The sequence below is a fragment of the Cimex lectularius genome, unplaced genomic scaffold, assembly GCF_000648675.2.
Source record: "Cimex lectularius strain Harlan isolate CLEC.00 unplaced genomic scaffold, Clec_2.1 scaffold87, whole genome shotgun sequence".
NCBI classification, from domain to species: Eukaryota; Metazoa; Arthropoda; class Insecta; order Hemiptera; family Cimicidae; genus Cimex; species Cimex lectularius.
Genome location: NW_019392768.1, coordinates 1635776 through 1659623, shown reverse-complemented (window position 1 = coordinate 1659623; position 23848 = coordinate 1635776). Strand labels below are relative to the sequence as shown.

The following is a 23848-nucleotide window of genomic DNA, read 5'->3' as shown; positions in this document are numbered from 1 at the left end:
TTGAATGAGTTTGCTATTTCAATCCTTTCTGTTATAATCTAATTTATTGGATCAGCAATATTCATAGTTTACTCATTGAAATTTCTTTTCTCATCAGTTACTTCAATAAGTATTTCCTAGACATTCTTCTTCCTAATGTTACATTAAGATTATGTTTCAACATGCTAGCGTTTTACTTATTATTATGATTACCTAAAGCCACAGACATTGTAGCAAAGTGAGCAGAAATTAAATGGAAAATAAAGGGGAGAATTATAAGAGGTGTAGGACAAAGGGGGTTAAAGAATGATCGGATAAAGTGACTCACCGTTCGGCGATTCCACCCAAACGATTCTTCATGTTCCGGACTCCAGCTGGCCCTCGCGTGGTTGTTCGGTATAACGGAGGGAGAACCGGGTGAGCAAAAAGATGAGAAAAGTGGAAAACACAAGTAAAAATCTGAAAATCACAAGCGGGGCGCGTTGCGAACACGGTTCCACCAGCCGGGGTGGCTGTGCAGTTTTACCAACTTAATTCTCTATTAAAACCTATTTCTTCGGAAGGGGGCCCCTCGATATTTACAAGGCGACCGAACAGACAGTACGGTTTGAACATTAAAAAATCCGTTTTCTAAACAATATACGCTTTTTTATAAAACTGGATTTTTCTGCTGTAAGCAAATTCTATAAAGACAAAATTGAATTTATTTGCCGTACATTGAATACATCATTCTGAGAAAAACTGTTAATGCCGAACAAAATAATGTACACAAAGCAGTGTTAGTCCATCTAACATAGACATTCTTCAGAGAATATTAGTTTTAGCTAAGAAAAATTTAATATAGCAGAAATTGAATAAGATAGTATCCATTAAATTATTTGATTTTTTTAGGGGAGCTGGTTTAGAAATAATGCTTTGTGATAGATTTGGAGCAACACGGGTAAAACGATTGTTGAAGTTGAAATTTCAATCTTTTCTGTTAGAGTTGTCTAATTTTTTCGATCAGCTATATTAAAAGTTTGCTCATTGAAATTTCGTTTGTCATTAGTTACTTCTCTAAGTATTCCCAAACATTTTTATGATTGATAAAAAATATTCTTCTTCCTAATGTTACATTAAGAGTATGGTTCAACATGCTAGCGTTTTACTTATCAATATGATCCCCTAAAGCTACAGAAATTGTAGCGGACTAGGAAAATATTAAATTAAAAATAACAGAGTTAATGAATAAGAGGTGAAGAACAAAGGGGTTAAAGAATGATTGGGTAAGGCGACTCACCGTTCGACGATTCCACCCAAACGATTCTTCATGTTCCACATTCCTCGGATGGCACTCGCGTGGTTGTCGGTATAACGGAGGGCGAACCGGGTGAGCAGGAAGATGGGAAAATAGGAAAAATAGAAGGAAAAGTCGGAAAATCACAAGCGGGGCGCGGCGCGGACACGGTTCCACCAGCCGGGGCGGCCGTGCAGTTTTACCAACTGACAACAAAAGGCGAGCGGTCGGCTTTCGTTTAATTGAAATCAGAGGCGAGCTGTTAAAACCGTTTTCTTCAGGAGGGGGGCCCTCGAAATTTCGAACGCGACCGACCGGACATCAATAATTTTTTTAAAATATATTCTAAACGACGATCTCTTTCTTTTCATACTTTTAGAAGATTTTCTGTCATTCAAGATCCAGGTCTTTTGTTATTTTCAACCAGAGAGTCAGTGCGAGTGAGAGTTTAGATTTGACAGGTAGAATATTTCTGAGCGGCATACTGAGTTGTATGTTTATACGTAGAAATTAAAAACATCACAACATCCTAGTTGGTTTGAAATGGCTCTTTTAAAGCCTTTTATATCACATGTGCGAACGACGAGACATTAGAGGAGATACAATCCGAAATACATTGCCCGTAACATATAAATTTTCTCCCTGCCGTGGAGAGACGGGAATCAAGGTAACCCTCGTGATCAAAGCGTTTCCCCTTTTCCAGGTGCATAATATTTTTAATCAAAGGGACAAAAGCGAGCGCGATCCAATATAATATTCTTCTGATGGTCAGGTAATTGTGATGTAACTTTTGCATAAACCTTTAAAATTAATTGCGATTTTTAGTGCAATTTTCAACTTTGGTCAAAGATGTTTATTCCTACAGAAGCAAGATAAAAATGGCTAACGTTAAAAAAAAATTCAATATTTTCCTAATGGAATGTGTTTTTTAATGATGTTTGTTGATAGACCTGCAGATAATCTATGTAGAGTTTCAATCTTCCTAGAAGTCATTAGACAGACGAAGAAAGAAGAAGAAGAACTGGTCTGGTTCACTCGGCAACTTATAGTGCCATCATCAGGGCCTATTTATTAAAAATTAAAATAAAAAAATATAGAATTAACATTTAACAAAATGAAATAATATACATACTTTCCCAAAAGTGCAGAAAACGACGGTTAGATGGCGCATAATTGAAGGCACACAGAGCTTGGTAACCTTCACTAACCATAACAGTTCAACCTGAGGCGACGGTGTTGTGTTGTCGCTCTCTCATTAATTTTAATCCTTTGTACATAGTTTCTGTAAATAGCTATAATTTTAGTCAAAAATACTCTCTGTGATCATAAATGTTACCTGTAAGAAATTGCTAGTCAGAACAAAATTGTTGCACCTTTAGTCGTATGGATTTTTTATTAGCGAGGTATTGTTAAACTTTATTATAAATGATTATTCAGAAATCGTGAGATGTGGTCTGGATTTCTGAATAATCATCGAATAACGATCACTAATCACCACCCACTTTATTATAAATTATTGTTTTTGTTAATTATAAATACTGTATATTAATAATTACTTACAATTTTATATAGATGTCAATTTTCACCATGCAGAATGTAGTATTCTGGCCATGTGCTTCATAACCTTAAACCCAAAAGGCTTTTACAATAGTGTTTCCATGTTAATCGTTTTCTGCACTCTTGGGAAAGTATGTATATTATTTTATTTTGTTAACTGTTGATTGTATATTTTTTTATTTTAATTTTTAATAAATAGGCCCTGATGATGGCACTATAATAACTTTGTGATTGCCAGCATAATTAACATTAAAAAACTTGGTAGAGTTTCAATCTTCGTAGATTTTATACAAGAATTTTAAATTTGTGGGGCGTCGGTGGCCACAAGGGTTAAGGCACATCGCTCTACAGTCTACACAGTAAGAAAATTCGACGAACTTAAAAATGGTCTTTTTCTGAAAAACATCCCGAGGCTTGATATGCCCTCTGCTGTTGAGAACTCTTGTAAAAAAATTAATTTAAAATAAATAAGTTGGTAATTTTTTCTTGAAAATGAAAAATAAGGCTTATGTGAAAAAAAATCTGTTTCTTCGTCGAGCTTTCGAAGAATTTTGTCTCCTTCATTTGAACTTTGAAACCCTAAAATAATTATTTACAATGTTGAAAAATAATATAATTATAATAACACTGTTCTCAGTAATAGCTTAATTTAATGGAAGGAAATTTAATTTTACAAAATCTATATATAAATATAAAACAGTTCCGTGACTGATTGACAAACAACGCAAAGACGAAATGACTATATCTAAAGCTGAAATTTCGACAGTGGGTTTATATAATGACATGGATAGCCGCTAAGAAAGGATGTTTTTAAATTCCATTTCTAAGGGGGTCAAATGGACAATTTTTTACCATGTGTAGACCGAAGTGAACTGAAGAAGAGAAGAATTTGAAAAACGATACATTAATGGTAGATGCTAGTCTTTCATAAAACATTTATTATTTGTAATTAATAAATTTATTTAAAATAAAACCATGAAGAAAAACATTTTTCACCTTGTGGTGGCGACCCGCATATTCGCTGACACACTCGAGCCCAATTCTCACAGTGGGTGGCATTACCACTCGCTCCCTATGTAGAACCAAGAAATGACACCCTTCAATTAAGTGGTACACATTACTTAACACAACATTCTCTGTATACTGTCAAATATACGGGCTTTTTTCATATCAATAAAAACTTTTAAAACCTTTTATTGTATATCTATAATACTCATTTATTTATGCGGTTCATGCCTCATTCGGATAGTTTATACGGTATACGGTTCTAAATACATAGATTTTTGATTGATTTCATTGTTATTTTTCTTACTTGTAATGGCATAAACTTCGCAAAGGCTGAAAGAATAAATTCTACATTTCCTAACGGTTGTAAAAATTCCATATTTTCGGTTAAGAATGGGTAGAATCAAAAATTTGGCCAACTCTCCCCTAAAGTTTCAGTAGTTGATGTAATCATGGTTTATTTCGTGAAATAGAATCATTTATAAAATGTTGGTAATTGAAAATTAATCTGTTATTTTATTATACTTCTTCCACTAAGTTCATCGGATTTAGTTAATTTCATGTTTTTCAGTTGATTTTTTTAGTCCAATTTTTTACCTAGACAGGTATTTTTGAGTAAGGTCCCAACTACCCCCCGTTTGATTTTATTTTATAATCTTTTTACAAACCTGATGAAGCAACGTTTTACCTATAAATTTAACCAACTATGTAACACTTTCTAATAAACGCTTGTTATTTATTCAAAGTGATCACAAGCTCTGAAGTTTTAATACCTTTATACCTTGTACAAACTATTTATCCGTTAATTTAAGATTTAATATATCAATGGTCTACTAGAATAAAATAGCAATTATGGATCAAACATGGACAAAACAACGATACGAATTAACAATGATATGAATCATTCAAGAAAAAAAAGTTTAAATAATAATGTTTTTAAAGGTTAAAATTAAATTACACCCAATTATAGGAAAGCAATTTTGCAATAATCACTGTTGGATTGTATAAGAGGTCAAGTACCGAAATGCATCCTACAGACCAAGCCAGTGAGAATAGGCAGACCACAATGGTTTTTTCCCTTGCTTATTAAAATAATATCTGCAATTTTTCCAAACGATTTATTTTTTAATTCCATCTTCCACCAGTGCTCACAACCTCCTTTCAGGTAAGACTCAAACAAACGGCAATCATACAAAATGTAAGGGTATGCCCTGCGCTGTCATGGTATCACAAGTGTAGCTAGGTGACTACATCAAATGGAATCGATGAAGGTAGTTTCTGTAACGGTAAGTCATATTTTACCATTCGTAAACAGATGGAATAAATTTTTTTGTTTTGCGATACTTTCCATGTCACATACGATCACAATGACTAATGCCTTATCGATTAGTTAATTCTTCACGCAACTTCTAGGAATTGTGACGAAGGATATTTCAAGTTGTTCATTCATTGTTGTTTTCTTTGTAACCCTATCCGGTCTTCATTTTCTTGCAATCATTGGTGCTCTATCACCCAACAAACATTCACCAGTATTCTTTGTTTGCCTAATATACCGCTTTTTTTTTCGCTTCCACAACTAGCCATTCTTTATTGCCTACATTTTTCATTGAGTCTGCCACTCTGTTATTAGTTAGTTGTAGTTTCTGTGTTCATTGACCCATTGGAGTAGTTTTACGATTGCGAACTGCTCTGCCTCATTATATTATTTCTTTAGAAAAACCATATTTGAGCAAAAGTGATATAGTTTAATATAAGCCTAGAAAATCTTTTGCTCCTGTAATAAACCACGAATGCGGATCCTACTCCTTTGTCGCTCTTCCTACTAAGACCACCATGATCTGTAACGACCAAATTAATCAATCGTGTAAAACTTGCTCGTAAATTTAATACAAATATTTATTTTCTTTGAGAGAATTAGTGAGAGAGGGTCAGAGAGAGAGAGAGAGAGAGAGAGAGAAATGAGAAGTGGAAGATAAATAATAAGAGATAGAAAGAAAGAACATATATAAAGGGATAAATAGTTAGAGAGAGAGAGAGAGAGAGAGAGAGATAGATAGTGTGAGAGAGAATTTTCCACTTCAGGACATTCAACAGAGAAAATATAGATGAAAAGCCTCCTCGACACAACTTATCACCTGGGTTACTTCTCTTTTGAACTTCCTTATTCTTAATTTGGCCAATTAACTGTAAAAAGAACCTCCTATCCTGGTGTGGGAGGGAGTTGCCTAATTTTTAATTTAGTAACAAAGAGAATGAGCGCCTTTTTTAAAAATTTCATCCACGGCAAGTGTTTCATCAAACTCGGCCGTTCCAGAGATTTATAAGAAGCAATAATACAAGGTAATGTAATTAAACCCGGTGGAAAGAGAAAGAAAAAAGAAGAGAAAGGGGTAAATTAACCTCCCATCGTGTAAGAATAATGTGTTTAACTTTGAATATTATCTTTTATGCCTTTGTTCTTAGTATTTTCTGAATCATTGTTCTAAAATCTTGACTGGTCCGAAATACAAAGCTGAAAAATCAACGACAATACTTTAAACATTTTATTTGACATAAGTATGTAATTTTGTGTTACAATATTATAATATTTCAGGACACATTATGATGAATGCTATTTAAGCGGGACGTCCGTCGATTCTTTAACACCTTTGTCTTTCACCGCTTATAATTTAATATATTCACAGTCAGCTACAAAGTCTGATGTGATCTTAATGCTAAGTGAAATGCTGGCGAATTAAATACAGACTTAATGTATAATTAGGAAAAAGAATATTTTTTTATAGTATACACTTATAGCTAAAAAATCCGTTTTATATTTAAAAAAAAGCATATACATTACAAAACGAACATTTTTGATGTTCAAACTGAGTACGATGTCGGTTCGATCGCGTTGTAAATTTCGAGGGACCCCTCCTGAAGAAAAGGGTTTTAACAGCTCGTCTCTGATTTCAATTAAACGAAAGCCGACCGCTCGTCTTTTGTTTTCAGTTGGTAAAACTGTACGGCCGCCCCGGCTGGTGGAACAGTGTCCGCGCCGCGCCCCGCTTGTGATTTTCCGACTTTTCCTTCTATTTTTCCTATTTTCCCATCTTCCTGCTCACCCGGTTCGCCCTCCGTTATACCGACAACCACGCGAGTGCCATCCGAGGAATGTGGAACATGAAGAATCGTTTGGGTGGAATCGTCGAACGGTGAGTCGCCTTACCCAATCATTCTTTAACCCCTTTCTTCTTCACCTCTTATTCATTAACTCTGTTATTTTTAATTTAATATTTGCCCAGTCCGCTACAATGCCTGTAGCTTTAGGTGATCATATTGATAAGTAAAACGCTAGCATGTTGAACCATACTCTTAATGTAACATTAGGAAGAAGAATATTTTTTATAAATGTAAATATATCTACTACAAATACTACAAATATAATTATGATATATCATATGTTGCATGATAAAATCAATCCTAAAAATGTTTGGGAATACTTAGAGAGTAACTAATGACAAACGAAATTTCAATGAGCAAACTTTTAAGATAGCTGATCGAAAAAATCAGACAATTCTAACAGAAAAGATTGAAGTAGCAAACTGCTTCAACAATCGTTTTACCCGTGTTGCTCCAAATATATCACAAAGCATTATTTCTAAACCAGCTCCCCTAAAAAAATCAAATAATTTAATGGATACTATCTTCTTCAATCTCTGCTATATTAAATTTTTCTTAGCTAAAACTAATATTCTGTGAAGAATGTCTATGTTAGATGGACTAACACTGCTTTGTGTACATTATGTTGTTCGACATTAACATTTTTTCTCAGAATAATGTATTCAATGTACGGCAAATAAATTCAATTTTGTCTTTATAGAATTTGCTTACAGCAGAAAAATCCAGTTTTATAAAAAAAGCGTATATTCTTTAGAAAACGAATTTTCTAATGTTCAAACTGTACTGTCTGTTCGGTCGCGTTGAAAATATCGAGGGGCCCCCTCCCGAAGAAATAGATTTTAATATAGAATTAAGTTGGTAAAACTGCACAGCCGCCCCGGCTGGTGGAACCGTGTTCGCGACGCGCCCCGCTTGTGATTTTCAGACTTTTACTCGTGTTTTCCACTTTTCTCATCTTCTTGCTCACCCGGTTCGCCCTCCGTTATACCGAACAACCACGCGAATGCCAGCTCTGGAGTGGAACATGAAGAATCGTTTGGGTGGAATCGCCGAACGGTGAGTCACTTTATCCGATCATTCTTTAACCCCCTTTGTCCTTCACCTCTTATAATTCTCCTCTTTATTTTCCATTTAATTTCTGCTAACTTTGCTACAATGTCTGTAAATTTAGGTTATCATAATGATAAGTAAAACGTTAGCTAGTTGAAACATAATCTCAATGCAAAATTAGGAAGAAGATTATTTTTTATGAATTTAAGTATAACTACTAGAAAAGCAAAAATGAACCGCTATCACAATAATGTCTAGGAAATACTTATTGAAGTAACTGAGGGGAAAAAAACAATGAGCAAACTATGAATATTGCTGATCCAATAAATTAGATTATAACAGAAAGGATTGAAATAGCAAACTAATTCAATGATTTTTTACCGTTGTTGGTCCAAATATAAAACAACATTATTTCTAAACAAAATCCCCTATAATAAGTAATGTAATGGATAGACAATATTGCTCAACTTCTTCTATATAAAACTTTTTGTTAGCTAAAACCAATATTCTCTAAAGAACAGAAGACTAAAATATAAAAACACTTCTTTATGTATAATTCATCTAATTTCGTATTAAAACAATTTTCTTCCATGATATGTATTCCTCAAGTCCATATTTAAAATTTATCTTTTAAACTTGCACATTTCCCAACTGGATTGAAAAAAATTCTATAGTAATTCCATTACGTAAATCGGACCCAAAAAGTAGTATCACTAAAAATTATAGTCCTATTTTCCTTACATAATCACCAAGAAACATTTGGAAAATATGTTTAAAAAAATAATTGCTCCAAAGAAATGAGCATTTCAATCAAATAAGTCTGCAGTGCACTTTTTGAGGCTTCTGATTTGATATCAAGAGGTCTTGACAGTAAAAATAAAGTCACAGGATTGTTCTTTGATATCTCCAAGGCGTTTGATTCTGTAGGTCATGCAGAATTGCTTGAAAAACTTTTCAATGAACAAATGTTGGTATCAAGAATCAGGTTATAATTGTATTTAATTCTATTTGTTAAAGAGTTCCCAAAAAACGAAATATTATTATTTTAATTGTGGTGTTTTAGAGCCTGTACTATTTTTAATTTCCATTAAATACTTACTAGAAATAAAACTTTCAGGTAAAATATTGGGATTCACTGATGATACAGCTAAACCTTTTTCTGGCAAGAATTATGATGATATTATAAAAAATATTAAGATGAAATAATAGCAATAAAAAAATGGTTAGGTTATAATTTCTTACATTTAAATATACTTAAAACTAAAAATCATCATATTTAGTCTCCCAAATCAAAATAATTTAAATGAAAACATAGAATTACATTCTTGTGTATATTCATTTAATCTCAACTGCCGCATTATACCATTTTCTAAACAAGTTAAAGATTTGAGAAAAATTTCTGATTATAGGTTAAACTTTAAGTTTCATATTGATGCTTTGGTAAAAAAAAGTGTAGAAAATTATTTTAATAATTTAGAATTTTAATAAATGTTCTATATAAATAAGCCAGATTTAATGAAGCCTGTTTATTTCACATTAGCACAATCCTTAATAACATTTGGGATCTTAGTTTGAGGTAGTACCACAAAATCGACCATTTCTACAATAAGTTTTACTCAAAATTCTTTAATAAAAATATTGGTAAATAAACATAGATGATACAACACAAAACAATTCTAAATTGATTTTAAAGTGTTAAAGGTCGGACAATTATTTTCAATTTAATCATATCTTCGTATTTCTAAGCATCAACCTCTACCCACTATAAACTTCAATTACACTACTAGAACAAATTTATTGCCCCTAAATTAAATACTTCTATATATTATAACCGTGCATACAATGTAGGATTAAGAATCTAATCAAACCAAAATTGATATAGATTTCTTTCCCTCTTATGATTAATTTAATTTTTTTAAAAGATATATAATTACAGAAGAGAAAGTTTTAAAAGTAATATACTATTAAATAATTATGAAAAAATTTGCTTGAGAAGCCAGTAATATAAGAAATTGAACGTCTAGTTGTACCAATAATTTGTTTTTTGTTTTCTTTTGTAATGTTTAAAAGTATTTGTGACCTCATAACTTCTGCTCTCAAGCATTTCTTTTTTTTCTTAGAATAATGTATTCAATGTACAGCAAATAAATTCAATTTTTTCTTTATAGAATTTACTTACATCCGAAGAATCCAGTTTTATAAAAAAGCAAATATTCTTTAGAAAACGGATATTTTTAATGTTCAATCTCTGTACTATGTCTATTGGGTTGCGTCGTAAATATGGAGGGCCCCCTCCCGAAGAAATAGGTTTTAATAGCGAATTAAACGAAACCTGACCGCTCACTTTTTATTGTCAGTTGGTAAAACTGTACGACCGCCCCGGCTAGTGGAACCGTGTTCGCGCCGCGCCCCGCTTGTCATTTTCCGACTTTTCCACCTGTTTTCCTTTTTTCTCATCTTCCTGCTCACCCCATTCGCCCTCCGTTACACCGATAACCACGCGAGTGCCAGCTCTGGAGTCCAAGACATGAAGAATTATTGTTTGGGTGGAATCGCCGAACGGTGAGTCGCCTTATCCGATCATTCTTTTCCCCCTTTGTTCTTCACGTCTTATAAACTCACCTTTATTATTAGACTAACATTTGCATAGACCGTACAGAGACAATCATTAAAATTACAAAACAATAAAGTGAAAAACGAAATAAGAAATTGTATTTTTAATTAGGAAAAAAATATATTGTGTACTATAAAAATTTCACAACAATTTTGTAAAACAATAAAAAAATTATGGGAATCATAAATGAAATTCAACAAACAGAATCAAACGTTTGTCCTTAATGATTTAAACTAACTTCAGTACTTACACTTTCTTTCTCACACACACTCATTCACTCACACACATCTTTAATATTTTACAGTTGATCGAAAAAGCCACATCCGGTCAGCCATGCAAGCTGTTCTGAGTTCAAATCCTGGTCTAGCCAATGTATTTTTTAACTAAAAATAGTATAAAGAGAAGTATCCTGAAATGTACAGAAGTAAAGTGAAGCCATGTAGGTGAAAAAAACCAACTTGTTTTTCTGCTGTCGAGCATTCGGGCGTTATTTGACGCCTTCCACAGGACTCTGTTTAATTACAATCAGTGTTTCGTTACAGATTACATACATAAAATTATAATGATAAATCAACCACTTGCTTGAAAACTATTTAAAAAACTTTACAATCAGTTCGGACATGTGGTCCAAATTGAAGGGGCGGGATAACTCAACCCAGACCACCAGTAGAGATAACAACATGTTATCAATCTCACACAACAATGATGCCAATTGCTTACAAATTGTTCTAAAATAATTTTCTTTGGTTTCAGAGATTGATCAACGCTAACACTTTCACATATAACAATTACCATCTACAAATAATAACAATAAATAAAGAAATTACTAATAAACAAATAAATAAATAAAACCCATACAACAATATAAACAACAATGACTATTTTAGTTAAAAATATAACTATAAATAATACTCAAGTTAAAGATATCTTGTCTCAAATTTCAAGTATTATTGTCAGCTTTTATGTAGAGCATTTCTTTAATTAACCTCCTCCCTAGATTACACTCCTTATCAACAATCTTCACTTTCTCAAAATCAAATTTATGTCCTAGTCTATAACGGTTAACCTGTAACTTTAGTCAAAAAATTATTAAATGATAGAATTATAATGTTTAACTGCAATACAAACGTACCTGATAGGAACAGTGACCGTATAACAAGGATATATTTTTCTTTGTTTGTCTTTGTCCCTACCATCATATTCGTGTTGCCATCTGTTCTTGAGTAACTGTTTGGTTTGTCCATAATATACCCTTTCACAGTCTTTGCAAGGCAATTTGTAGACAACATTCCTACATAGTTCAATAGGTACTGGGGATTTTGAAAATACATGGTTTCTAAGATTTTTCTTATATTTGACTGCAAATTTAAAATTCAAATTAGACGTTCTATGGCTAATTAAATTTATCAATTTATTTGAAATTTCTTTAATATAGGTGATTGTTTTATATTCCTATCAGGTACGTTTGTATGCAGTTAAACATTAGAATTCTACCATTCAATAATTTTTGACTAAAGGCACAGGATATTCGTTACTGACTAGAATATTGATTACAGTCATTTTACAATCAGGGTGGAACTGAGCAGAACAAAGTTTGAACACTCTGCCAATTAAATTATCAGCCACATTAATTTTTAACTTAAACGAATTTCAAGTATGTTGTTGAATTATCATTATAATTTTTATATATGTAATCTGTAACGAAACACTGATTGTAATTAAACACAGTCCTAAGGAAGGCGTCAAATACAGCCGAAAGCTCGACAGCAGAAAAACAAATTGGTTTTTTTCACCTACATGGCTTCATCCCTGATCACTTTACTGCAATATTTATCATGAAGGCCGATATACTCAACGATATCCTGAAATAGTTTCACCCATCCATCGCGATACCGAGCAGGTCTTGTAGTTTGATGTTTACTCCTTTTGTGTACGACCGGAATTAATTTACTTTACTTAAGTTGGAACTATTTTAAAAATAAGCTAAAAATTGGAGTCTTAACGAATTCATGTATCTCTATTAAAATTATACCACGATGTCCATAGCGTGAGGCATCGTGAAATAATGTTTACAAGAAGGCATACACTAAATATTCCTACACGTTAGGCAAGTAGGTCAAACAGCCAGCTTTGGAGAATATACGAAGTTCTTATTGACTTACTCAATGTACAAGCAAAACAGAAATTATATCAATTTTCAGCTTCTTTTCCTTGTGTAGGTAAGTAATCGTCTTGTTGCTAATAGTACAACAATTTCTACCTTCCAATTTTTATTTGGCTAGCACTTCAAATTTTTGCGGGTCTTGGCCTAATATAAGGCCTTTCAGTTGTGGGTTCCTAGGATAGCGCTTGTGACGTTGCTAATATCACTTTAGATTATGAAATTGTGGTGATTTTCAATTATTCCTCTCGTGCTTATTGATCTTGCTGGCACCACAACAATTTAGACCTTCAAATATATGTCCCTATGTCCATCAATCATTTTTGCCCTTGAAGACTTGCTCGAACTACCACCACTACCTATCTTCATCCAGGGAGAGGCTCGAGCCAAAACCCCTTGTTCTACGAGTCGGGTTAGTTTCGATTACGGAAATTAAACGAGCATTTCGATGAAGTTTATAAAAACATACATGTAGTAAGAAACATATTCAATCAACATTTTTATACTCGGTAAACCTTAACTATAATGGAGATATTACAATTTATATGTGTCGTTTTCATATTGATCACATTCACAGAAAGAACTAGTTAAATGTGACAATATATCCGAAATGGTTTTTTGTGGGAAAAGACACGACTAACACACTGTTTTTCAAGTCATAACAAGTGTTCAGGGTTACAACATGAACATTTTCATTCTAATGACTTGGTGAAAATTTAATGAACCCTTACCCTTCCACAGTATTGTTTAACGGAGAGACTTTAATCCTTCGAGTCGGTTGAATTATTTAGCAATCATTAACGACGAAAGTTGGCCGTACGTTTGTTTAATACCACTTTGGATTATGAAATTGTGGTTATTTTGAATTATTACTTAAAAGGTAAAATGTGGCTTGAATCCGGTCAAAAGCGCTTTACACACATTAACAATTAGGGAATCAGTGTGTTTCAGTAAAATGCCATGCGCTTTGTTATAAAATAATTGTAGAAAAAAATAAATTATTAATATTTCAATGTTTTTAAAATTGTGGCCCCTCTCTTACAAGTTTGAATCAATGGTCATATCACAGAACCCAATAGTATTAAGTGGAAGAAAACGCACATACCATACCCCCAGATATGTTAAGCATTAAATAAAAAAAAAGAAGGCTAGAATCCCTGAAGACAAAAATGTCCTTAATAATATGTACTAAAATATTAAAAAAGAGTTTTAAAAAAAGTAACGACTCAATCTGATAGTAAAAAGAAGATCTGACACCAGGAGAAGTCACTGATTACTCGCTGGTGGAAGGCAAACAAAAATTAAAAAACCAATTTCTCAAATTCCTCCTTTACAAAAAGAGGACGGTTCATGTGCTAGAGTCGTAGAGCAAAAGCCGATTTTTTTGCCGGTCAGCTTGCCGAAATTTTCACACCAAATGAAAACATCACTGACAGCTAGCTGATTGACCCTTATTTCCTTTTTCCGAATTATTTATCTCGTTACACCCCTTTTGAAGAAATTGGGATGAATGGTATGCTAGCTTGTGGCACTCCTGCACTTATTGTTTTTTATTCTGAATATTGATTATCTTGTTTGACTCTAAAATATCTGTCAGTTAGGTAGGAACATACTGGCATAGTAGCACCACTTTTAGGTTATTGTTGAGTACATGATGCTTTGTCAAAATGTCAAAAGCCTGTGAGGCATCAAGGAAGATAGCAGAACAAATTTGTTTTCTGTGTGTTTGGCCCGTTCTGAATGAATTGATCGCAACCCAATTTGGTGGTTAGAGATGATTTTCTTGCTTTCTACCAGGGGTTTTATTCTTTTTAGTAATAACTTTTGGTCTACATGGTCGTTCACAGGTTTCCCCGATTTTTGTACGATGGTGTCTTCTGCGAATTTTCATAATCCGAACATATTTTAGTTTGATTGCAGCATTACTTAGGTATATTCGGGGCACTATACCCTTTTTCGGAAATTTGTTTAATATTTCTGCTGGTCAATCCTGGCCAGTTTTAGCAGGTAAAATTTTAATTTCTTGTACTCTTTAGGTTTAACGAACTTTATATTTTCTCGTATAAGAATTGTTATGCGTGGTTGTTATTTCAAATCTGTACTTATGAATTTTACAAACAAAAATCATGTTCCGACTCTCACCATTGATAGAGGTAGAATACATACAGCGATAAAGCTAAATATTTGGGACTGCCAAGCAGGGAGAGCATGTGAAGAAAAAAGGACTTAAAAAAGGTTTATGGTATAGGCAATTATACTGGTTGATAGGACGCGGCTCCAACCTTTTATTCAAAGTAAAATATACAAACAAGTCCTAATGCCTGATGGAATTCTGCTAAATATACCTCAGTAGGACGTGCTGGCTAATTCATTGTGGTAATCGTACATCCCTAAGCAAACGGTGAAATCTCGTACGACATGCGGTGGAACATTATAATGCATTAAAGCGAAGTTATCCCCAATAAATGAGACCACAACTTCCAGAAGAACTCCCACAATGTACTCGGAAAATTCCTCCCTGAAGATGGCACAATCCTGAAACGCGTTTAAATGGCACAAACAATCCGCGAGTGGAGACGTACCCAGTGCCGGGTCAACACGGTTTCGAACTTGTCTTATCAGATTTCTTATCTCATTTCCCGTAATGCTGCGGTTTCGTAGAGCCTGGTGACGGAAGAATCTACGTCTCAAGGGTCAGTACATCTAAGTCAAACCTATCCGGACCCTGAGCCTGGAGCTCTATTTTCTGAAGGTCCGAAGAACCCTTACTATTGTAGAGTGACTTGCATTCAGTCTCCTGGCGTCTTTGCGCTGGATATATCCTTCCTCCAGTAATGTTATGAACCTCGCCCTGTCATACTCACTCAAATACCGGGCTGAAGCCATTGTAAAAAGTTCAAGAAAAAGAAAAATATCAAATGCAATCAACGGATGGGAAAGTAAACAAAGCGTTATTTACTATTTATTTTGACTACGAACCTCTTAATTATTTGTAACTAATGTAGAAATATAATGATTTAATGTTAAACTAAATAAATTGAGTGGTGCGTAAATTTTTCCATCAGTGTATATTGGCGGATATTGGTTTTTGATTAACTTTTGATTAATTGCTATTCAAACAATTGCCTCACTGTTAGTTCATTTCGATAGAATCAATTATCGTTAATTCCTTAAATTTTGAATACCTCATTTCCTTTCGACCCATTATTACGTGACTTTTGTTAATATTTACAGAAAATAAAATTGTACCTGTAATTAGTTCCTTTGGAATTTTTGCAAGCACTTGCGAGGACCAAGTTCAGTGTAATTTAATTAATGTTTTGTCAATTAAGGAGAGGAACAATATTATGTCGCAAACCAAATTTGCAATTAATTGAGGTAGAAGGTTTCCTTGGGAGTGCCTTGGCAATACCCGTACAATCAACATCCTCCTCGTTCTACGACTTTGAAATGTGTACTTATTGATCAATCAATAATGGGAGCTGATTTCAGACACTCGAACGCTAATTGGCTATAGTTATTAATATAAACAGCAACATTCTGTAAGCCTCAGTGGATCCCGTGATATAGGGCCCCTGAGAAGCAGAACTGCAAACATGTAAAGCTACTTAGCCACCTTATCTCACTTCTAAGACCCCCCCCTGACGTCAACCGGCAATAACTTAACCTGGGGCTTAGATACTATTTTTTATGGTTTGGCCTATTCAACTAATACCGGGTGGTTCATCCAGTGTTAGACAATTTTCGAACGTTGTGCATAAACCTACATATGTTTTCTATTTTTAAACTTTTACTTTTATAGTTCATATAAAATATAAATTTGAAAAGACATATTAGTAGCGGCAACTTTTCTGTACGTGGGTATCAGTAGTATGTACAGGGCCTAGAAATTCTTATGTAAACTTAATGCAAGAACAAGAACTTGGTAAAATCGTCAACTTTATGTTCTAATTGATTTTATACTTTGTTTACTTAAGTTAACAATAAAATAGATAAATACATAAATCTTTTATATAATACATTATAATGTTTTAAACCACTCTTTGCCTAGAAATTTTGCTGGGTAGCTAACTGTACAGAACCCACAGGTTCAGCAGATAATAGTAGACCCATAGACCCAACATCCCACAACTCAATTTATAAATTTGTGATATATATTTTAATAAACTATAGGACAACACCAATAAGGGCTACGAATCACCATCAACAGGTTGGTGATAAAGTGATAATGGTGTTAAGTTATGGCATATTTGACGAGGTGTTATAAAACCTGTCTTCTTCAAGGATGATTTTTTATTGTCAATTCATCGTGTTTTCAGCGATAAAAATGAAAAATAGTGCTTATTTGATTTTCAGTTAGTTCAGAGGCCCCTTCCTCTCTTCGGGACGGTGACAAATTCCAGCTTAGAAAACAAAGATGTAACGCTTTTCGCCTTGCCCCCTTCCCAGCTCATGGAAATTAATTGCCGCCCTGATGTTTCCATTTGCCGCCTCCTCCTGCAGCCGAACGGCGTCCTTTTGCCAGCCAGTTCGCCGGCGCTGGAGCGTTAAAGGGTTAATAAATTGTTTCAGATAAATTGCCTAAATACGTGAACAGCCCGTTAGCTAGAGGGCCATCCTTCACCAAGAAACAGGGATCTCTTAAGAAACTTTCGCAATGAATTACCGAATGCACCTGACGAATTCGGGCCTAGAGCAAAATTTAATTGTACCCTAGTAAATTGAATCAACAAACGTGCTTTAGAAACATGACATATTTAACATGATATTATGCAATTTGTCTCAAATTTACTACATTTTAATGTAAATTAGTGATCATATCTAAAACAAATGAAAGAAGGCATTATCGTCAAATTATGGGCTACACCCAATTTGATCTTGACTTCACTACCCCTTGTCTAAGTAAAATTCTTTTGTTAGTAACTGGGCATATCTCTAGTGTCAGGTTCTACTATCATTATAGTCCTAACACATCTTGTGTTTAGTTGTTCTGTCGAGATTATAACCCATGGAACCAAGGTTTTGTTTTATCTCATTGCCTGATAGATCTACATTATTTGCAAATAAGTTGTTATTATTATTTTTTAATTTGAAGTACATTACAACTACCTTAAAGTAGGTAACGAGTAACAGTGAGCAAGGTAATATATACAAAATTAAAACCAAGAGTGGAGAAAACACCCATTGGTATTACTCCAATGTTACAATAATATTGTTTGTTTAATTGTACACTGTCATCACCATCACTTCATATGAGATCTCGCGGCCATTGTCTCTTCAGTCGGAGGAGAGGGTTTGAGAGGATTCGTCGAGATGCGAGGTTTCTGATGTGCTGATTTACGTTACTTGGCAGGTTTTAATGAAATTTACGGTAAAGGAAACGTATTTCAGTACGAAAGAGATATGTAAATCTGTATGTGTAGTTTGGTTCGATACATAAAATGGAGCATCTAGTATTTTCCGTAGTATTATAGACTGGGCAGTTTGAATGCGGTGGATGTTGGAATGTTTGGCTGAACCCCACACTTCCAGTCCGTAAGTCCAAATCGGCTTAACTATGGTGTTGTAAAATAGCTTTTATTTTTGAGAGATAAATTAGAAAGTTTGTCAAGAAGTCGTGCAAGAACTCTATATCGTGTCATAATCTCCTGACGTTTCAATCGTGTGTGAGAATTCCACATCAGGCGTTTGTCGATGTACAGTCCGAGGTACCGCACCTTGTGCAAATAGGTAAACCGTAAAAGAATTCACGGTAGATAGGTCTCCTCATCGAACTTTCCTTGGATGATTCTTCTTTCTCATTGCACTTCTGCAATGGTACCCAAACAAGTTGTTGCTCATATTATTGTCTAATAGGGCATTGATGCAATTACAGACGGCTCTGGATTTTATCACCGATGAAGTCCCACACTATCCCACCCGATGGCTATTCTTTTGTTAATAATACCAGGCCTTTTGATCATAATGTTAACAATAGCCACTGACTCCACCCGAAAAAACAGTGGCATATTGCCCAAAGTTTATATTAATTGTAGTTCTTGGTTTATTTCCAGCTCCTGACCCATCTCCAAGCAACTGTATATCATATATAAATCGTCATTGACTGAGATCGCTTTCTCCCAGTCCACTCGATCAGCTATTATTTGAAATTTCAAATTTAAATTTTTGAGTCTTGGCGTCATCAGACATCTCCAAAAGCTAATTGCTGTTAATTAGGTAAAAAATTATGTTAATTTTGGTCCTAGTCTTTCCTTGATATGTAGTGGTCTTAAATTGAGGAGTATTTCCAAAACATTCACTACTGAGGATCTAGCTCTCAGGCTTTGTCACCAAACCACTAATAATAGGGACATCTTTGGATGTAGTAAAAAGCTTTTCTTCCTATGAAAATCTTTGCTTTTTGAGAGATTTCCTTGCTGATTCCAAAAATATCTTAGTTCAAAAATGACCCCCTTCTCTTGGTATTGAGAACCACGATGGCTTTATTAGGGTTTATTGACAACCCTTATATTCCTCACAATCTCTTTGTTAAGTTTAGTTGCACCCTCTCTGTAATACCGTCCAAATAATCTGCAAATCACAGTCAATTAACGCCCTCGTCAGATAGTTTGAGGAGATGCTTGACTGACACTGACAACAATAGCAAAGACTTAACGCCACCTTGAGAATAGGTTCCGGTTATAATTGCTTCCTTCTTAAGCTTTCTTTCACACATTGTCGTTGTGATTTTTATGCCCCAGTCAGAATTTATATATTAGTATTCTTACAATGCATAAATTATATCTATTTTACGATTTCCAGAATATCAGGAAAGTAAATAAAGAAATCCAGTAAAAATCTTTCCCAATTATCAGCAAAATTGAATTTTTATCTAACTTATAATTTTTTCAGACGAGTTTTTCTTTTTAAACCCCTCCCTCAAAAATTCTTTGCTGACACCGTATCAATAAAAACTAAAACTAATTTCCTCTAATAGCTAGCAAAATCTATTATCCGCCAATAAAGCCTTAAAGCCCTTCCGTAAGTCTTCAAGTCTGAGTGAACCGACGGCAGACTGACAGTCAATTAAGGCCAGGAACGCCCGTCCGTGTCGGTGCCTTTGGTGAATGGCTTCTTTTTTTAATATAAGTACGGAAATAGCTCCGAAAATAGACGTTTGGCCGGAAAAGATTTGACTTTAAAAAATAAATAAATAAATAAAAAGCCGTTTTAACACCCCTTCCTGCTATAAACTCGCCTGACAAATTGGCTGCAGATGTTTCGGAAGATAACTCGATCCCCACGCCTCGAGGATCTGTTATCCCGCATAAATTGTATTGTTTTTATGACCATATAAGCCGTTTATCATCGACCGGTCTGAGAAATAGGAAAGGGGTGGCACAACACGTTAATCCAGACCTCAACCGACTGAAATATCTTCCATTTTCAATCCGTTATTCATAAACAGATCATTTTTACAGTCCAATTGGAAGGAGTCAAAAATATCGACCACCTGGAGCTTTTTAAATTTATTTAGGGAATTTCATTTCAAATTACATTTCAAATGTCAAGACTGACAAGGGATCGTTGAATTTCAATTGCTATGTTCTTTCTATTCCTTTTGAAAATAAAATCAACCAGCTTAGAGAAAGATTACACAATATTTCTACTATTAACATAATGGAAAATATATAACAGCAAATACTGTTAACAATATCGAGCTTCGAATCTAAGTTTGAAATAACAATATGATGTAACAATCATCAAGAAATTTTAATGTTCATCTTAGTTCAAACGATTATAATAAATTATACACTACAAACATTCACTAAGTTATCATTGAATCAGGAAATCGCTGGAAACATCATGAAAAAAGATATTTTAAACACTTAGAAAACACATGTTAAAATGTGTTTAAATAAGGTAAACTAAGAAACTGTTTAATGTAGGAAAACATCAAATCTGTCAATGTTTCAATTCGTAAAACTACTTGTAATAGTCTCGTGGATTAGGGTTGTGGTCAGAAAAATAGTGCTATTGTATCAACGACGAGATTTCGATGATATATCTCGTCTTTTTTAGGGTTTACAGGAAACAATCTTAATTATTTTTACGTTCATATAGACATATCACCGACTCTTGACAAATTACAGGTACTAGTCAAAATTTAAAAACGTTTAAATGACAAAAACCTACATTTTCCTACTATTTTTGAACAGAACACATTAGTAAAAAATAAAGGAATAAAGTAGAAATAATTAGTAAAAATAAAAGTTATTTATATATTTATTTATTTCACGCTGTGAGGGAACATTAGAATTTAAGAGAAAAGAGGTGAATCTGTTGTAGTAGTGTATGTAACTCACATAAAAGTTAAACCTTAATAATGTTGGATTTTTTCTTATAGACCTGCAGTACTTGATTACTTGATTTCTTGTAGGATGTTGTATCTCTTCGGAGGCCAGTAAGAAGGAAAACAAATCTTTCTGGGCTGGGCCAAGCTTTCGTTAGTTGTATTAACATCATCAAGGCCTAAATACAATTTTTTACATCAATACATTTTTATAAATAGTGGTTCCAAATTAATTTGAACATTTGAAAATTACTTACAGGATCCAATATCTTTAATTTACTGTATGGAGCATTAAATTGTTAAATCTTTCCAATAACTTATATTAAATATATTAAATTCTTTCTTCACAAACCGCCTTTTTAAATAATAAAATAAATGTTTAATTTACTATGAACTAACATTTTACAAATTTCAAATAACAAAAACAGTTCTTAAGAGGAATTCTAATCTGGACTGAGGTTCACATGCATGCCAATGAGGCCTCCACCCCTGCTCATTTGAAATTTTTCTCTCCCTTTATGTTTATATTCAAACCACTAACACATACGGAGACAGAGCCCAACCTATCTGTTTATAAATTACATCTATGGGAGTGGTATGTATGAACAGCTTATTATCTCATAGTTATCGCTTTTCAAAATTTTTTTCCCTTCCAACAATTTCTAACGAGTCCAAATTAAAATACCGATTTTTCTGTATGGCAATTAAACCAGTAGCTGAATTTTTACTGACACAGTCTAACCTATGTTGGCCCATTCTAAGAGAGAATAGTTGTTTTGTTGGACCTACATACTGTGCATCACAGTCAGCACAGGAAACCCTGAATATAACATCGGACTGTCTAGCTTCTGGTTTCTTTGTTTTAAGGTGATTATTTATTAGACTATTCTTATATTATAGAGTATTATACTTGTTTTGTTTCTAATGAGGATTTTTTTATGTTTGGAGCTACCCCAGGAATGTAAGTCAAAGTTTTGTAAACAGGTGGCTCAATCTTCACCCCACATGTTGGCATCCGTACTTATTTATGTTCTTGTCATCATTCATGAGATATACAAATATGTATATATATATATATATATATATATATATATATATATATATATACACGTGTTACATAGCATTTATTTATTTATTAGAATTACGTTAGGCATATTAATGTATATCGTTAAAATATTGTAGTAGTGAAGATGTAGGTTTTTGTTAGTTAAACGTTTTTAAATTTTGACTAGTTGCTTGTAAGTTGTCAAGAATCTGTGATATGTCTATATGAATGTAAAATTAATTGAGATTGTTCTCTGTAGACCCTGAAGGAGAGGAAATATATCGTCGAAAGCTCGGCGTGGGTACAATAGTACTATTTGTTTTTCTTACCCCAACACTAATTCACGAGACTATTACAGAGTAAAAGCTGGTCGATCACATAGAAGATACAATTAAAAGTACATCATATTACTTCTCAAATTATCAATTCTTTTACTTTCGATTTTGCCATAACTACGTCGATTGTTTAGGAAAATAATGATGTATTTTGTCAGTACAGTTTTATAAGTGTAATATGTTTTTTACCAACAGCTGCCTCTCAATCGACAGAGCTTATCCAACGACAGAAATCTGTTTTGATGTATGTTTGTTCACGATTTGTTTTACAATAATTTGAAAATATCTTCTAAGATAAAATGTTTTGTGGATAGTGTGTTATCTGAAGGATTTCACATAAATTAAGTCATCTCACAACCAAATGAAATCTCAAAGATTTAGAAGGAAAATATTGAATTATGTATATTGTATTAATTTTGTTGTATAACCTGTTTCTGATTTTGTTGACGTTAGGGCTGCCGAGGATGGGCCGATTGTACAAAACGTACAACACTTTACCACGGTTTTAAAAAAACTATATATATTATTTTCTGGAAAAACACACAAAAAAATAATAAACAGTGTTCAATATTTTATAGCTTTCGTTTTACTAAAAATATAGAATTGTAAAAAATGAACTCTGACAGGTACTATCAATTCAAACGTTGTGAGAATTATTTAAAGATAAAAGCATCTTTCGATTTAAAGGTAGATTTTTCAATTTAAGTTTTGAAGCAAAAAATAAACATTGTCTGAGAAATAATAAATAAATTAAATTAAATTAATAAATAATAAATAAAATAAATATTACACAAATAAATTAAAAACTAGCCATTGGTTTACGATTTCAACCACTTGCTACTCGTCACCGTTCGACTTTTTCCTTTAACAGAAAAATTTACGAAAAAAAATTGTGATATTTTTAAACATAAACAAAACAAGATTTATAAAATAAGCAAAGAATATACCTAATAAAGGCATTAGAAAGGTAATCAAATTTACTTACCTGCAACTTTCTAAATTACTAGGTTGTAATTGTTTTAGAAGTGTGGCTGCTGATTCTCATAAAAGTGTCATTAAACAGGACAATTAGTTTCTCCCACACAACTAGAAGCCGACACTTCCAATGTCATGAAACGCCAAGTGCTCACAAGTATAGTCATTTAAAATTATCAACTAGGCATGCCACGAGTCGGGTTGACTTGTGCAAAACTTTGCCCAAACCCACTGATTATTCTGTCACCAGTCTTCCATTGCGATAAACCATTAAATGTATTGCAATTACCCCTGGAGCATAAAGCAAGTATTACCGAGTAGTACTGAAAAAACAGTCATCACGGTTGAACAAAGTAGGAA

The 23848-nt window shown here is 33.5% G+C and overlaps 1 protein-coding gene across 4 annotated transcripts in view; it reads left to right on the top strand.

Annotated features, from left to right (window-relative positions):
• The first annotated feature begins 6842 nt into the window (after nt 1–6842).
• Nucleotides 6843–23848, top strand: part of LOC106667815 (protein eva-1 homolog C) — a 618009-nt gene continuing 601003 nt past the window's right edge. For 2 of the 4 annotated variants that reach the window (XM_024227530.1, XM_014396011.2), the window contains exon 1: nt 7860–8032. The gene's annotated coding sequence lies outside the window, so the exon portion shown is untranslated. Of the gene's footprint in view, nt 7009–7859; nt 8033–10403; nt 10589–23848 lie in introns of those variants that run through there. The other 2 variants (XM_024227529.1, XM_014396012.2) reach the window with 2 other exon arrangements.